This window comes from Spodoptera frugiperda, chromosome 13 (genome assembly GCF_023101765.2).
Source record: "Spodoptera frugiperda isolate SF20-4 chromosome 13, AGI-APGP_CSIRO_Sfru_2.0, whole genome shotgun sequence".
Taxonomy (NCBI): Eukaryota; Metazoa; Arthropoda; class Insecta; order Lepidoptera; family Noctuidae; genus Spodoptera; species Spodoptera frugiperda.
The window spans coordinates 3,349,957-3,362,752 of NC_064224.1; positions in this window are offsets into that span (position 1 = coordinate 3,349,957).

The following is a 12,796-nucleotide window of genomic DNA, read 5'->3' on the forward strand; positions in this document are numbered from 1 at the left end:
GCACAATTCCAGAATCCGTACTACTACTGAGATATTTTAAAAGCCCAGAAATACTTTGCCCGACCCTATATTCGAATCCGAGACCCCATTATCCGGTAGGCCCACTAGCGATCACTCAACCAACGAGGAAATAGTTCATAATCTAGACGTACAGTGTACCGATGTAAAATGCAACTACAAAAACAAAAATCGATTAGTCAGGAAATGTCATTGCTTCCTGGCGTGTTTACAAATTGTGAACGTCGGGACCAAACAAATAGATGACAGACAAAAACTGCAGCTAGTCAGACACGGTCTGTCAGTGGACACGACACGATGCAGTCACTTTCACGGCGAGACGTGTCCTGTGACCGATCGTGTTTTGTCTACCAGGGAGGCAGTAGCCACAGGATGTACACTTATTAGACGACAAAAACTTTGTCAGTTTTGTTGTACCTCATTAGAATTATCATCGCGGATGCTTTGATCGCTGATAAAGTGTCAACTAATATTAACCCAGAGTTAGCAATCCTTGTTCAGCTTCCGATTAAAGATATTGATGTCAGTGCAACAATATTAATAACAATGAATGTAATTATCTAAAATGTTGCAACATCTGTAAAAGGCCGCTGAGTCTTTAAGCACTATAATAATTTTGTGACCATCATATATGCACACTTGGTTGCAATAAATGCTTTGACTTTGACTTAACATGGAAATGTTTATTATAAGGAAGCATTTACCTAGATTACTTTCTTTTTAACAGTTTCTTTATAAGTAACTTGAAACTGAATTCTTCTAAAAATAAGACTACATTCATAATCATTTCCAATTGTAAAGAGTACATACTAACCACAAGTCACGGAAGTACATTGACACAAAGCTGTATCGGCTTACATCTGTTCCGCGCGCCTTACACTATCTTACATTATCTCTCGCTCGTAAATTGGTATTGTTCTACTACTTACATTGTTTCACATTCTTCTTTAGTAGCACTATCTAGTAGATCTGCAACTGATTTACTCACACAATGCTGCTTTGTCATCACCTTCCTAGTTCTACTTTAAGTGTGTTAATTTAAGTGGCCGCAAGTGAGACTGACAAACTAAGGCCTACTGCCCACGAATGCATGTAGGTAATTCACAAGAGGCCAAAGTTAATACTTGCGTTGTGTTTGGTAGTGAGCTCAATCCTCCCTAATTCCAATCTCCGAATCACCAAATTCTCAATCCCTAAAAGCACTTGTAACTTCTCTATCGTGTTAGTGTTGCGAGTACCCATGAGTGACACGAATCCGACTGTACGTTTGCCACCGTATGCTATAATAAAAATGTAACGTTGTCCCACACTAGGATTTTCATCTGTATCATGGGTGTGTTTACAAACATACAAGTACATACACATGACACCCAGACCCGAAACAACAATTTGTGGATCACACAAAAACTGAATCGAACCGAATTACATCGCGCGAGAATCGAACTCGCAACACGTTACGAGGCAGCCAATTGCCCAGCCACAGCACTAGCCAGCAGTGCAGCAATGGCATGGCCGTCTTTGGCTTGTGGGCTGATATCATCATGTTGAGGATGATATAATAGAAACATATTATAATACACTTAAGTTAATTATTCAATCGGAAATTCATCATTATAGCTTGTTTATATTAATAAATAACTAATAATAGCCTAATCGGTTAGGTAACAGCCACACAGGCAGTAGACCGGACCTAGCGCCGGGCAAGAGATGTGTGTTAGTCAGTTACCAACATTACCTAACCGACAACTTTCGTTCAACAAACCGCGGTCAGGTTACCGCGCGTTACGTCACAGCGAGGGTTCAGCTCACACGTTAGATACTCATTTATTTATTGGTGGTACGATTCCGTATGCATGTCGGACTTAGAAAGCATTTGTTATAAAAGAAAGGTTAATGTAACTATTTATATTGTAGTAGGCGACACACATCTACGATGGCTACAAACGTTTTGTAGGCTGTTTTTTGCTGAAGAATGGCGGATCAGTCGAAATGGAAAATTGCAAAGAAATATTTGTTTGTATACTACACTAAATAAAACTATTGCTGATTTTAAACAACGAGTTAGAAATAGAAATTACTTGAAAATTTTTTTTATTAATTTTTGCCAAATAATAATTTTCAAAGCTTATGTTTAATTGGCTTCTGTAATCTTCTGAATACGGAACCCCGACCAGAGGATGGAAACAGCTCGGTCACGCACGACACGCCCAGCTGCGCGCGCAACCTCTCGACACACACTTTCCAGAGACGATCAGGCGCAGCCGCAGCATAAACAATACTATATAATGGTTTATTTATACCAAATTATACTCGTACACCAGCATGTTACTGAGATTAGGTTATTTAGTCTCTACATGACTTTTTTGGCCTGGTGAGGCGTGACGGAGTATCAGACTCTTATTGACTAGAAACCACCCCGTCCCTACTCCTGCTTTTCGAGCCGTAAACGCGCTAGGCAGTCCGCAACTCCGGAGTCACTACATGCCTAGATGCATCCGCTAAAACCGCTAAACCTTGCCAGATTATGTATGTGAGTATTTTCAGAAGGTAGTTTTTAAGCCGAATATGAAAAATATCTAAGTATCCAGTCAAATAGTGATCAAACGTAGATGTAAATTATACACACTAGACCTATAGCACCCCATGACTAGACTAGTGTATGAACCAGCTCATTACGCAACCGCTGTCAATCCGCAGCTACAGTGAATGGCCCAGTCAATGAACGCGCTGATCTCTGTCACTGCACTGACTCAGTGCTAATCGCCAGTGACAAATGATACGCGATTATGCATCTGTGGTCAACCATAGACTTGATTAAAAAGATTAATGATATTTGAATGTGTGTGTGGTTGTAGTTTAATCAAAATATGTATTTGTATTAGTTACTGGAAAGTTGCAGTTGTATCTTGCACTATATTTTGTATTGGTATATAAACATTACATAATACTGTTGTCTGTATGTCTCACTAACCAAGACGATGCAAAATTGGCCCTCGTTTACACGAACCCTTTCATTTATCTCTCTTGCACCGTGCGTGCTCCGCAGTTTTAATTGTTTAGTGAGACATAATAATATATTTATTTGATCATCCTTTACAGGGAAGACGTCTGTGAATCCTTTTGCTTTTAAGTATTCGACAATTGCAAATCCTAAAAATGTATTGCTCGATCCGAGAGATGAACACGAACTACGAGACACCTAGCTACTAGACAACGAAAGTCAAAGTCAAAGAATTTATTGCAATTAATTCTTTATTAGGCACTTTTGAAACGTCAAATTAAATAAAAAAATTCCGTCAAATTTGTCTGTCAGTGAAGCTTAGGTGCTCTTTCCATAATGTAGCTTCGAATGCAGAAACTCCATCGTTATTCTTTTCAAAAAAAGTAATTTCTTTTTACAATTTCTCTGAAACATTATTTGATCCTTTACCAATTGCACATGCACTTAACTAATTTAATTTAACTAATGAAGCACCTTTGCACAATATCTAAACTTAAAGAGTAAAGTTTCACTTGCAAAGCTAAAACATTCCATTCATCTACATTTTGAACCGTACATAACCTCACTACACATAGATACATAGTATATAGTTTGTATATAGGTAGTCAGTGCACATCAAGATCAGCTCGCGATAACAGCAGTTAATCACTCGCCGACAGACGACAGACGTACCTTGCAACTCTTTCTATATGTCGACCGCTGGAGATTAGATCTGTGGTACTGGGAGTATAGGTATTATGTGGCTTATGAAACACTATATAGTCTTTTAATACGCAAAACGGTGCAGGTATACAGAAGTGATTATGTAGGTATCTGTGAAATGCTGCACCCATTATTCAGCAAATATTTTATGAGCTTCTATGCAATGGGGGTTGGTCTGGTAATACTTTGACTGATTTAGGAATCAAACTAAGACGAAAGGACCTATTTTGTTGAGAGGGAAAAATCATCCAATGTCTTCTCCCACCTTGCGCGAGGCGAGAGGGAGTGTCAGATTCTTACTGACTAAAAACCCCCTGTTCCTTCTCCTGCTTTGAGTCGGAGACCCGGTAACCTGTTACGTTGTCCACAACAAGACTAAAAGACCCCATTGCGTCTCATTTACGTTATTCCGGACTCCATAATATTATTGAGAATCTTCGAAAATCAATGATACCACTCAGTCTTTATCTTACAAATCGAACCCAAACTAACCCACATGATCGGTAGCTGACGCTAACGACCACTCGACCAGATAGATACGTACATAACTATCTACTCGTATGTATTGCGCAACATGACTGACCATTGAATGGCCAATGCTTCCACAAGTGCCATCAATTGCTTGATTTATGGATGTTCAGATAAAGCATTACGTATAGAAGCCATGAAAGTGGCTGTCACCTGCAGATACCATCTAAACCATCTTGTTTCTACACATGACGTGACGTGACGCCGGCGTTGGAGATAGGTATTGTTGGCAGATGTAGAAATGAGAAGTGAGTCGTTATGTAACAGATTGTGTTTCTGAATTTGAATACTAGAACTTAGAACTATGAAAAATTATTTAGCAAGTCAAAGTCAAAGTCTAATAATTTATTTAAATGAAACCATAAATATTTAGGTACTTATCAAACGTCAACAAAGTAAGAAATAATCAATAGTCTATCAGTCTGTCCGTCTGTGAAGCTAGGTGCTCGTTCCAAGCTCGTTCAGAACGCGGGGATCGTGCGGTCCATGGCCCTCTACGGCGCCCCTGTGTGGGCGCCGAACTTGATGCGGCGGCCAGCTCGGACGCTGCTCACGTCTCAGAGGGTCATGGCCATCCGAGTGATCCGTGGATATCGCACGATCTCCGGGGAGGCGGCGAACCTCCTTGCCGGATTACCGCCGTGGGATTTGGAGGCGAAGGTGCTCGCGCGCGTCTTCAGTCTGCGCGCCGACGCGTGTCGCCGGGGCGAAACTCCACTGCCGCGCCAGATCAGTGCGTCGCGGGACGAGCTCCGGCGCGATCTCATGGCGGAATGGCAGCAACGACTGTCGCAACCGAGGGCTGGGCTCGCTGTCATCGCAGCGGTAAGTCCCCTCTTTGAGGAGTGGCTAGAGAGGCGCCACGGCGTCCTCACCTACCGCCTGACGCAGGTGCTTACCGGACATGGGAGTTTCGGTAGGTTCCTGTTCCTTATTGGGCGGGAGGAAACGCCCGGGTGTCATCACTGTGAGGACCGCCCGGAGGACACGGTAGAACATACGGTGGCGGTGTGCCCTGCGTGGGCTGAGCACCGCCAAGTCCTCAGGGATGTGGTCGGCGACGGCGACCTCTCGCGTCCGGCACTGGTTCAGGCCATGGTGCGGAGCGAGAGGGACTGGGATGCCGTCTCCTCCTTCTGCGAAGCAGTCATGCTAGCTAAGGAGGAGGCGGGGCGCGTGAGAGAACAAACCTCCTCACGCCCCAGCCGTCGCGAGGGACAGTCCGGGCGTCGGGGATCGCGAGACGATCTCCGGCCACCGTAAGTGCGGGCCTGCGGACGGCGACAAAGGGTAGCTCACCGCCCGAACAGAACCAGACCCGTGCGTGCGGCGCGTCGCGTTCCGCGCGCGCCTCAAAGAGCCATCAGACCACCACAGATGGGGCCCAGTAGGGCTGATTCCTGATCCGGAGCTGCGGACTACCTAGCGGGTTTACCGGGGCTCCGGCTCGAAAAGCAGGAGAAGGAACGGGGTGGTTTTTAGTCAGTAAGAGTCTGACACTCCCTCTCGCCTCGCCCAAGGCGAGAAAAGTCATTGGATGATTTTCCCCCCTCAAAAAAAAAAAAAAAAGCTCGTTCAGAACGAGAGAGAAATTCTCCGTTCGTTCTTTTTTAAAATATGTGTTTATCAATGACATAAATCAGTAATTGTACAAGTTTCAAAGACATTCATCCACAAGTAATACACCAAAAGATGTTTTATGTTAAACTGTTATGATGTAAATTATCATCAATGTGTACCAAACATCAGATTAATCTGTCGTCAGAAAAGGGGAGAATTTCCAATCTCTAAATTAGGTCCAAACAAACAAAAAGGCAAATAGAACCGTTTAATAATATCGGTAGTTACCGTACTCAAGGTAATTCGATGGTTAACCTAGCCATTATCAATTGTTTTCGGATTAAAATCGTCACTAAGGAATAGTTTAAGTAATCGTCAAATGTCTTTAAGTACAGCAGACTATCAATTCAACTGCACGGTTGGCGCGGTGGCTGGGCAACTGGCTGCCGTGCAATGTGTAGTGGGTTCGATTCCCGCACGGAGCAACTCTTTGTGTTATCCACAAATTGTTGTTTCGGGTCTGGGTGTCATGGGGCAATACTTTTTTTTTTAAATTGAGGAATATACCTTCCTTTGCCCATTCTAGCTCCATATCATATCACCACATTCTCCAGTACTGTCGTAAGCAGTAGCCATCATCTCTCGTTGGTCTCCCGCCCGGCATTGTCGCGCCGACGGTATCACGAATCAATCACCTTTCACTCCACGCATTTATTATTATAATTAATTGTCGCCTGTCCGTGTGTGTGTGTGTGTGTGTTCACTTTCACTCGGTACTACGCTTGTTTTATGTTTTTGTGTGTGATTGCGGAAAAATGGCGACGTCATACTATGTGTTAACTGTGACATTAAGTGGGGGGTTCAACAACTGTCTAACTGGTACTTCTGGTAGGACTGGTAGGATAATTAGTAGTTCAGTCGTGGTGGTATTATTGTGTTTTATTTGTCTTGTCAATATTACAAGCATTACCATTACCATGCCAACTTCATCTAGTTATTTAAGAGATTGACATGTAAAAGGTTTACATTGTAACCTATTTGCAAAACTCTTTGGTTACTTCCAAAGGTAGAGAACCTTTGGTGTTTCTTAATTTCTTAGTTATAATAATGTAAAAACTTTAAATACCCGGTTATATGGAATCACTTTAACAAATCAACAATATCTTTCGAGCTAATGCCTGCAAAGGTTTGAATTCCAGAATGGAAAAAAGTAAGTCCTTAAGATAAACAGCAATGTCCTCGTCATATTTTGCAAAAACACGAGATCCTCGTATGTAAACTCGTCAGTGCGTTCACAGTTGAAGCAATATGCATCAACAGACAACAGCAATTACAATCGGTCATTCGACACGGGATCTGCTGGTGATCTCTACCAGTCAATGTTAAAAAAAAGTTATGAATATTCATACCATCATTACTCAATCTTTGAAACTATTTAATATTGCTACATGTACACATGCAAAAATTGACAGTCTTTTGTTTAAATTGATATGGATTCTTTGCAAAATATTTTAATAGAGCACATATTTATACTGTATTTTTTATTATTTCACCCAGGTGTGTGTAAAGCCTAAAGCTGTAAAGGCTTCTAAAGAGTGTTTTTCTACTTTAAAACGAATGGTTATTATATTTCCTTACTATTTTCAAAGTTTTAAATTGTCTCGAGATCCTCCATCTATGTCAATGTTTCAGTACAATCCAAGAAGGGACGTTTTCCACAAACTTTTGTAAATATTCTTCTTAAAACAAGCCATTACAGCTGTCAAAACTTAAAATATGTATTTCCATATAATTATTTGATTGAGAGGACAACACAACAGTCACACTTAATAACAGAATTCATCACATTATAGATTTCTCTCATTGTCTCGTGAATTGTCGGTCATCTTGCTAATTTCCTTATTATAATCTTAACAAATGATATTCAAAGTACTGCAGATATTAGTGTTTGCTCCGTGGCCACCGTGGGAGCCGGGTAGGCGGCCACCTTTCACATCGCATAGCTGTGTAATTACACCCAGCTGATGATACGCGACCCATCACTGCCGTGGCCACCCTGGCAGCTGTCGTTGGTACCGAGTTGCAGATGGTTTGGACATGCACTCTGGGGCCTTAGTCTGCGTTTACAATTGTGTCAAAATGGTCGATCACTGTGCAGTGCAAGAGGGATGGAGCTATACAACCTACATAGCTCCGTCCCTCTTGCACTGCTCAGTGATCGACCATTCTGACAAAATTGTAATAGCAGACTAAGGCCCCTGGAAGCGTGGACTAAACGTTGCTGATGATGATATTTCCGTAAAAAGAGAGGTCTGTGCATTAGTACCATGTAATAACTTCATCTCTCGTCTTCGTTCAATCGCCCATTTGTCAATTTATTTTGGCAGTAGATAAATAAATCCGCTGATCATGGAATTAGCTTCATCATCATCATCATCAATCCGAATTCGACCACTGCTGGCCTCCCCAATAGCACGCCACAGAGCTCGATCTTCAGCTCTTCTCATCCCACCACTGCCTGGAATTAGCTTATACATAGATCTAGACTCTACCCAATCCAAGAATGGACAACGTAACAAGTGCGATCTGATATTTTAATTAGCCATAAAGATTTTTCTTTTCTTTTTAAACCTTGCCCCACCTTAGGATTTTTTCCTGGGTACGTTACAAATATACAAGTTCACATACACGTGACACCAAGACCTGAAACAACAATTTATGGATCACACAAAACGTTGCTCCGTGCGGGGAATCGAACCCGTTACACGTTGCATGGCAGCCAGTTGCCCAGCCACCGTACCAATCGTGCAAAAACTACTTTCGCTTCAATAGTTCACAATAGAATTTGCATCATTCAGTTTAAGGTACTTACTTACTTACTTGTTTATTTATTAATTTACCAGTTGTCATTACCTCATATGGACACCTAATTCATCACTAAAAGAGAGAAAGTCCCAAAAGGAACAAATAGCCTGTCAAGTGGTAAATACTTAGTCATCTTAGAATTCAATGTCAAGTTCGCAACAAGACAGGCATTGCTTGTACAATTACAGGCGTCGCCGCGGTAATTACATTGTCTATCACAGCTGTCACTCCTCTTGTATCATTTGTCGCTATTGCTGATTGCTGGATGACACGTCAGTTGTCACTGGTGACAGTAAGTGCTTGTCTAGTTAGTGACATGGGTGGCTGTTATACTGTCAGTGTTGGGTTGCTGACTAGAGATGTACAGCCTCACACCCTCGCCAACATCTATCATGAGATGATGATGAAAGTATAAGCTTGCGATAATCGATTTCTTTATATTTCGTATCGATTATTCGCGTGTGTGGAGTGCAATGCACTAAGCTGAATACAAAAGGAATTTGGTGAGATCACACTGATTTAACGGTTTACTCACATAAATATACTGAAAAAAGTTATAGTATGTCACTCAATTGTTATTATAAAAACCAACTTATCTCAAATTCAAATTCGTGATTCACAGGTTACATAAAGGTCTTAGGTAAAAAGTGCTCATGCCGTGATCCGCCACATAGGGCATCTCAAAAGTAAGTCCTAACTGCTGCACCATTCAATGTTCATTTATTATTTATTATTATTTATTATTTATTAAAAAAAAAACATGCATAATTTTACAGCTTAAGCCAATACTTAAGCTTATTATTCACGTCCATTCATATTTAAAGCCTAATTTGATGATTTACAATCCATTCAGAAGAGAAACCCAAGCGACCTAATCATGTGTACACTTACGTAAATGATACTCATCATAAATACCTACTATAAATATACAGCTATCAAATAAAACATATATATGATGATAATAAACTATATATCGTATAGCTACGCGATGTTCTCAATTCATTTCACTTTCACTCGTTGAATCATCTTTTGTTTTCGAGTAGGCAATATTAAATCATATACAATACACAATACATAAGCACCTAGTTTACTGAATATACATACGGCTATACAAAACCAGTTTATCATGGCCTCGCTTTGTATGATCTTCCCGTACATTCAACGGTCAGTTTATACTGGTTGTGTATAGCTTGATGTGTAGTTGTGTACACTAATGACTCACAAGGTCATTGACACTCGTCCAAAGAAGCGTAAACAACGAACTAACCAATAAACAAAAAACATTACAAGCCAAACATACCTCGATCGCTAATTGATTAACTTCATCCATTATAACGATTGTTTGCGATAATCGATTTCTTTACTTTTCGTATCGATTATTCGCGTGTGTGGAGTGCAACGCACTAGCTATACAAAAGGAATTTGGTGAGATCACACTGATTCCATAGTTTAGATTTTTAATTTACATGAAATCGGCATTATTTGTGTAGTCATGCATGCAAGTATGTCTCGACTGTACAATCGACTCAGTGGCGAGGTAATCGGCTGGTACACAAGGTGTCGCCAGTACAATGTGATCCAGTAACTATTGTAATGTGTAGGTATTTACAATTGATACGAACACATGAAAAGTGACAGATGACAGAAGTCGCACATAGACGATCGGCGAACACATCAACGGATGACGTCATAAAATCCTACATCGCACATGGGAACTTTACATGTGAATACTGTGAACATGGATAGAAAATCCCAATAAACAACTGATGGAGGATTCTCCTTTTCTTATTGACCTTTACTCTGTTCCCTAAAGTACGATTGTTTGTGCCCCGCACTAGAACTATTTAACAAAGTAACAAATCATTCTTTCTGAACTGATATGTTTCAAGAAACGATGAAGAGCAAGAGATACAATATAATGGAAGCAGGTAGACATAAAACCAAAACAAAGACTATAATTACTATAATAAGCATGCACCGGCCGAGGTATGTACCTTCAAGTAGTAAGTGGAACAAAAAGTGTAATGACATAAACACACGACTAGCGACTAGCAGCAGTAGCCACTACATCATTATGTGCCGGAGATCACGACATGAGCCGGCAGCGACTGATACACTCTCCGACTATTTGGAGAGTAATTATGAATTCTTTGAGTTTCGTCACATTTACTCCACATACTTTGTGAGTCCTCTGCGAAGAGGGCGAGCAAATAATAGCAATAATACTGCTGATAGCAGTAACATCAGTCGTTGTTCCAAATTCTGTGCATCATTAAGAAAATCTGGCAACCCAATATAGTTTTTCCTAGGTATTCTAAAATTCCGGAACTGCAGACTACCTAGCGGGTTTACCGGGGCTCCGGCTCGAAAAACAGGAGTATGAACGGGGTAGTTTTTAGTCAATAAGAGTCTAACACTCCCTCTCGCCTCGCCCAAGGCGGGAGAAGTCATTGGATGATTTTCCATCCCCCAAATAAAAAAGCATTCCGAAATCCCTTACTTTTGTAAACGACCATTCCACAAATAACATTACAGGAAAATAAAATGCACTGCACACAACTCTGAAGAGTTGTGTAACAGATAGATAGACTACTCTTCTTTGAACAGCCATTACAAGTACCGCTAACACGGTGCGAACCACTCATCTAAACGACTTGACATTTGCATAACCACCGCGATCACCGAGTAATAGTGTAACTGCAACATTTGCTACCGCATCAGTAGACTAGCCAGGGTTTGGATGTGAGCAGATTACAGAGTGCTGAGTGGTGATAGAGCCGATACATTTATCTCCTCTTCCTGTGGGTATGATTTGCCGTAAAGCCCCAATAAAGTAACTGAGATCAGGCAGCAGCGCTCTCTGATAATCCTTTTTCCTGATAAACCTTTTAAATCTCCACTATTCAATTCTTATGTAGAGGAGATTGAAGTAAAAACCATTATCTGATCAAACAAGTTGTACTTCTTTGTTATCCACAACGTCCATTACCGTAGAAGATAACATTTTCAAATATATTACACGCAGTCAATTTTGTAGGTTAAGGCGTGTCACATAAGGAAGTTAATTGTATAACACTTATTCATAAAAAGGTGTTAGTTTAACCTGCTCAGTGTGAAGTGCCAGCGATTGGAAAGCAGGTGCTGAGTGGAGAATGCGGAGTGTGGGCGGGACATCATGAGAACGACGTCACACGACGGTTTCCGAGGTTTCCCGAAGGTAGGGCTAAGGTAAGGTTGAATATATCAACCTTTTGACCAGTTATTGTAATGATTTATTTGTTTAAAAACAAAAGCCGGCTCCGTTAGTAGAGTGGTCGCAGTTGCGACGACCAAGCAAGGATATGATATCCGAATTTATCAAAAAATCTTTATAATGGCACAGAGCATAAAGTTATAACTATGATTAGCAACTACCCCAACCCTTGTATATTTACAAGTATATTATTATATTATATAGTTCTCAGTGTATAATACCAATATAACAACCCTATCAACTAAGTATCAGCCCTAATGTCAATGCCTACGGTCCAGTATCATAACCACATAATGTGTCCGTTCAGCGCCGCACGCGCATGCGCACACGCATCACTCATCGTTTACCGTGACGTGACGGCATCTCGTCATCCGTTCCGTTCGATCAGATCTGTCTCTATGGAACTATTGAAGCTGGTACTGGCTGGTTTTATGATATACCTATATTTACTTGCTCACTTGGGAGCAAAAAGATACGAAGCCCCTAGGGGGGTTTTCTTTTTACCGACTTCACAAAAAGGAGGAGGTACTATGTTCGGCTGTTTGTATGTTTTTTTTTTTTTTTTGTATGTTTGTTTATCGTATACTCCGTCTATTGTCGACGGATTTGCAAAATTCTTTTTTTGTTCGAAAGTAAAAGTTCTGAGGTGGTCCCATTGTCACCAAGTTAGGATCTGATGATGGGATCTTAGAGAAATCGAGGGAACTCCTCAAATATTATAGGGAACTATATAGTGATTTTGGTATATTCATCTAGAATTGAAGCATTTACAGTCAAAAAGTAACCTTTGAAGAGGTGGAACTGATGAAGAAGACCAGAAATGGCCAATGGAACTTCATACTCACATAGAAATCACAATAAAGTTAATT